Source organism: Cyprinus carpio, chromosome A23, assembly GCF_018340385.1.
Source record: "Cyprinus carpio isolate SPL01 chromosome A23, ASM1834038v1, whole genome shotgun sequence".
Lineage (NCBI taxonomy): Eukaryota > Metazoa > Chordata > Actinopteri > Cypriniformes > Cyprinidae > Cyprinus > Cyprinus carpio.
In genome coordinates this window covers 18,915,464-18,921,463 of record NC_056594.1, presented here as the reverse complement: position 1 = coordinate 18,921,463, position 6,000 = coordinate 18,915,464, and the positions used below count along the sequence as shown (strand labels likewise).

The window sequence follows — 6,000 nt, the reverse complement described above, 5'->3', positions numbered from 1 at the left end:
TCTTTCAATATCAGCTTGTGCCCCTTTCTTTGTTTTGGCCTTTTGGAGCAACAGGTCATAACAAAATGAGGGCTCATCCATAACACATTTTTATATAATTTATTTATTTGTTTTTGTATTTTGTTTTATCATGTAGTTAAATATTGTTATCTCATAGATAATATATTGTTAATGGCATTGTGTAAGTTGTTAATGTTGAAAATAATGTAGTGGTGATGGTTGTGTTTCTTTCATGTCGTCAGTAAATACGTAGGCTAAGGGCTATAGATACAAGCTGTAGAGAGAAAAGCATTTGTACAGATTGTTTTTACTCATCCTCGAAACCAAGACTGAAATATACCTGTATGATTTGCTTTCACAATGAAAGCGCGGCATTTTGTAATAGTTTTATTGCTGGTATCTAATATAACATTATCTTCAGGTATTCTGGATGTGTTTGTGGCTGCTGCATCTGTGGTTTACACATATTTTGAACGGGATGATTTGCTGCCTTTTGACTCTAAACGTGAGTAAAACTGCAAAATACGTGTTTTGATGCTAAATTTATGAGTTGTTTTTGGTTCAAATGTCACATTTTTTAGATTGTCGAATAACTTCCCAACAAGCACAACTACATTGTATTTTTAATTTTGTAATTTTACTTATTTAATTGTAAAAGGGATAACGATAATGTATAAAAGGGTAAAATGCAATATTTTCCCCCAAACTATAGCTATGATGTTGACAGCACATTTCCACATGATTATAATTTGTATAATTATAATTTGTAACATAATCTATTGGATTACACAAATTAGTTAATGTGTTCTAACTACTTTTTGATTACTTTTAGATTACTTTTGACCTAAAATATATTTCATTAATATCACGAAGTGTTACTGCAGAGCTTTGTGAGTTGATTAAAAGCTGGAAGACTCTAAATGTACAGTATAAAAGCAGTAGAATTTTAGAAAGGAAAATCTAAAAAAAGACAGAAAAAAGATGATTTGGGGCAAATCAGTTGTGTGAATAATATATAGATTATAGTTTAAAATGTAATATAATCTAATTACAAGATTACTCAGCACTGGATATGTATGTTGTCAAATAGTTCTACAACATAAAGTGTTTAACAGCATTAATGAAAAAAGGGAGAGGGATAGAAATTAAATGAAATTCCAGACTTCATAATGAGACTTCAAAATAATTCCCTTTCTTAATTACAGAAATTATTGTTAATGTATTTATTTGTAATTGTATTGTAGTAAAAGTGTCTGAATTGGCTGGTTTGACTTTTTTTTCAGCCTGCTACAATCTGCTTAAACATAACAACATTGTTATTTGTCGACTTCACATTTCTTCACATCTTTCAGGTTTGGAGGAAGATTTAGGAGAAAACTTCTTTGGACAGCACATTGCGTCTAATGTATGTTATACTAAGTGCTGTGTCATTATTTATGACTGACAGCAACCCAAACAAACCGCTGGTCCTCTCTTTCCATGGGACTTCAGGAACTGGAAAAAATCATGCTGCTAAAATCATCGCAAGAAATGTGTATGAAAAAGGGGAAGACAGCAAGCATGTTCACACATATATATAGCTATGAATCATTTCCCACCACAAAGAAATGGCAGACTTGTACAGTGTGTGGTAGTGTTTTAGTCTTGGCCTAAGACTCTAGCCATCACATTTATTGCTTCTTTACCATGGTCAGGCTCTAGATTTAAAATGTAAGATGGCCCACAGATAGTTGGGCATTTGAATCATTACAGTTTCAGTATTTTATACAGTAATGATGCTGCTGTTAAACTGACAGCATTTTTCGACAGTATTCATTTATTAAAAATAACATTTTTGTAAAATGAGGGACCTGAGGGAGTGTTGCACATATCAGAAGTAATTTCTTCAAATGGGATTTGCATGTTCTGCATATTCAGGCACAGCTAAAGCAGCAGATTCATGAAGGTGTGTCACGTTTTCCCCGCTCCATGTTTATATTTGATCAAATGGACCTGATGCATCCACAGCTGATCGATGCCATAAAACCTTTTCTAGACTACAATGCCCGTGTAGATGGAGTGTCATTCCGCAAGGCAATCTTCATATTTCTCAGGTGATGCCCTCAAATCAGGGGTTTGTTTTATGGTTTTCCTCAAATGCAGCTATAGATAACATATTAGCTACATAAAATTCAAACACAGTGGTAATTAAATGGCCTTCATTCTTCGTAAAATGGATGCCACAACTGATGATAAGCTTGTTTGTTTATAGTAACAAGGCTGGGAATGTAATTACTGGAATGACTCTGGATTTCTGGAGAAAAGGCATTATTCGGGAGAACTTATGGATGGACAGCAAGGAACTGGAGATTAAAATCTCTGAAAACATCTTCAATGATAAGAAAAGTGTGTAGGCTATTAAAAGAGCATTGAAATGATTTATATATATTTTAAAATAAACAAAAGATAGATTTTAAAATATATTTACAATAATGCATTTTAATACATTTTATCAACTTATATTTCCTCATATATTATTTGCCCATTTTATATACTTTCAAAATATATTTTGTGCCTGATCAGCATGTTTTTCAGTGGTTGTTTCCTAAATGAATACATTTGATTTTGCCCAAACCTGAATATATGTTTGCATTTACTCCATAAATAACTTTTTTTAATGTTAATGTCTCTTCTGCAGGTGGATTTCTGTACTCTAGTATCATAAATGAGCATCTGGTTGATCATTATATTCCTTTCCTACCTCTGGAGCTGAAGCATGTGCGTCAGTGTGTCCTGGTTGAGATGGCCCACCTGAACATCACCCAAGACTCTTGATCTGGCAGATGTGAAGTGGCCAGAGCGGAAACTTACTTCCCTAAAGAAGAGAAAATCTTTTCTCTTAAAGGCTGCAAGAGTGTCAGACAAAAGTTGGCGCTGTATATTGATTCACAGCGGCTCAAGTTGTCCAGTTAGATACACAGCTGAACAGCAATGACCTTACACTACTCATTTATTTTTACTTATTAACCTTTCAGTCTTGATGAGTTACACTGATATCTGGAGTCTGGACTATTCTGCTTTTTGATACTGCTTGTCTCAGTATTAAACGTTTTAATCTAGGCCTATGTGTAACACCTGTTTAATTTTTGGATCCACATTCTTTAGTCCTACCAGATTTTGGAAGTACCTTGGACTTTTGCATCTGATACATCACTATGGTAGTGTTTTCTGAAGGCCAAAAAACACCTTTACAAGTTTTGTTAGTGTAACAAAATGCCATTAAATAGTTTACACATACAGAGAGAGAGAGAGAGATACTTTTGACTTTTACAAACCCTTTATTCTACACAAAAATTAAAAACTTTAAATACATATAATATCATTTAAAATAAACATCAAACATTACATTGTATATTCCTACTTGTCGGTTATAAAAGACACAATAAGTTGCATTACAATTAAAAACCAAACCACCAAACCCATTCACTATAACCAGAGAGAGAGAGATCAATATTATGAATCTAAAATTTATGAAATTAATGAATCAATAGACCAAAACAATTTCTGGAATCGCTTTAAAAAATTTTTTGAGAGCCAAATATGAGACATTTTTCTAGTGTGGGGCAGAATGTAGGTTTTATTTTATAAATTATTTAATAGACAATTGAACCAGACCTCAACCAGCCCCAAACAAAAACAAAGGGAAAACTAGAAGATTTAAAGAAAACAATAAAAACTGACCAAAACCCATTAGACACGTTTATAACCACATCTGAAATAACAGAGCACATTAAAAATCACAAATTAAAGAAGGCATGTGGACAAGACAAACATCAGCAACAAAATGCTCAAACTCAGCAGCCCTTACATAATTCAAGCTCTAGCAAAATGATTCAGTTTGATCTTATCGTCTGGTGACTTCCCCGAGACCTGGTCTGAAGGACTGATCACACCTATATATAAAAAAGAAGGTAATTACCGTGGCAGTGGTGTGGGCAATAACCTAGCAAAGCTTTTTTGCAATATAATAAATAGCCGCATGTGTCACATTCCTTACAAGACACAAACATCCTAAAATAAATCACAAATTGGCTTTTTACCAAAAACAACGTAAATCCGACCACATCTATATCTCTCCACACTCTTATTAACAAAAATCTAAAGGGCAAACAAAGAAAAATATTTATGTTTTGTTGATTTAAAAAAAGCTTTCGACTCTATTTGGCATGGTTGTTTATAATTACGAATTATTACAAATTGGCATTGGTGGAAAAACATTCGATGCTATACAATATACAGTAAAAACAGTAAATGTGCGGTCCGGTCAGATTTGGGAATCTCAGGACTGTGTTGTTCCAGCAGGGCCGTGGGGTGAGGCAGAGATGCAGTGTGAGCCCAGCCCTGTTTAATGTCTACATCAATGAGCTGGCAGAAGCTCTGGATCCAGCATCCCATGGCCTCGATCTGCATGACTCTGAAGTAAAATGCCTGCTGTATGCGGACGACCTGTTTCTGCTCCAGTTAAAACATGGATCCAACTATATCACAAAATCATTAAACCAATTCTACTGTATGGGTGTGAAATTTGAGGACCAGTATTAAAGTTTGAAAATTGGGAGAACACAATTGGAATTTGCAAAAAAACATTCTAAGGGTAAACAGAGGCACTTCTAACAATGCCTGCAGGGCTGAACTGGGCTTAAACGCCTTATACATTTAAATACAAAAAACAGCTGTTCAATTCTGGCATCACTTGAGTCAATCTGACACTGAATCTATTCAGTATAAAGCCCTTCTTGCCAGTGAAACCCTCACACTGTCTCATCCTCTAAATATACTCACGCTTAAACTAATGAATGAAACTCAAGCTGAGTCTGCCGTTCCAACCACAGCCTCAACATTCAGAAAAGGAATGGACACAAAATTCGAAAGGATAATTATGCTGAAAAATTAAAAAATGATTTTGACCTCCAAACCAAACTCCAGTATTATTCGCCCCTAAATTCAAATTACTTATCAATTAAACAATTAATGTTACTTATGGATTATTCTTTTAAAGTATAGAATGATAGTTATGCTGAAAAGAAATAGAGAAAGGAAGACATAAAAAAATCCTGGATTCCTAAAGAACAGTGTGTGACTTGAATCAAATAGAGGACGAGAAACACTTTTCTTTCCACAATTTGCAGCATTGGATTTTTCATTCTTTACTCTAAATTACTCAGGGAATATACTCGGAAAGAATGACATGATGGCAGTCAAACTAGATGCAAAATATGTGTACACCATACACACCATACAAAATGGTTAATCCATTGTATTAATTTACTTTATTTTACATATTCTTCATTGTATATAATTGTCATTATTATAATTAATATTAGAGATACTGTCTGATGTTGTTATTTTTATTTTATTTTATTTTCTCTCATTTATTTCACATGTATTGTCTCCTTTATTACTTTGATGTTGTAATTATATTCTGAATTTTACACATAGGCCTACTTAATGCTTTGGCAATACTATAATACAGATGTCATGCCAATATAAAGAAACCTGGACCCGAGAGAGAGAGAGAGAGAGAGGAGAGAGGAGAGAGAATGAGAGAGATGAGAAGAGAGATTGGAGAGAGAGAGAGAGAATGTGTTTGTACAGCTGTGAATCTTTGCTAATATCAATACGCATGTCTCATGGTTTATGAACGCGTCACTCAGATGGATGGATGAACCTCTGGCACCATTAGTAGCGGTATATTCATAATCCATTCATGTTGTAATGTCTCCTCTCGTTTTGATGTCATTATTCGTGATGCAAGCATTGAGCTAGGTTGGCTAACAGACTAGCTAAGGAATGTTTTCCACATCGAGAATGTATTTTATCTGCATGTGCTGCTTTGTTCTGTTGCCCTCAAAGCACGATCTAATGCTTATTTTCTCTTGTCACCTGAATGCGCTTTATGTCGCGTTTTCTGTAAATAGTCCAAACGCGACTAGCATGAATCTGTTACGAACTTCTGTCCTA

At 34.3% G+C, this 6,000-nt stretch overlaps 1 pseudogene; it reads left to right on the top strand.

Moving 5' to 3' along the window:
• Nucleotides 1-269: 269 nt before the first annotated feature.
• On the top strand, nt 270-3,556 carry LOC109081626 (annotated as a pseudogene).
• The last annotated feature ends 2,444 nt before the right edge of the window (nt 3,557-6,000 follow it).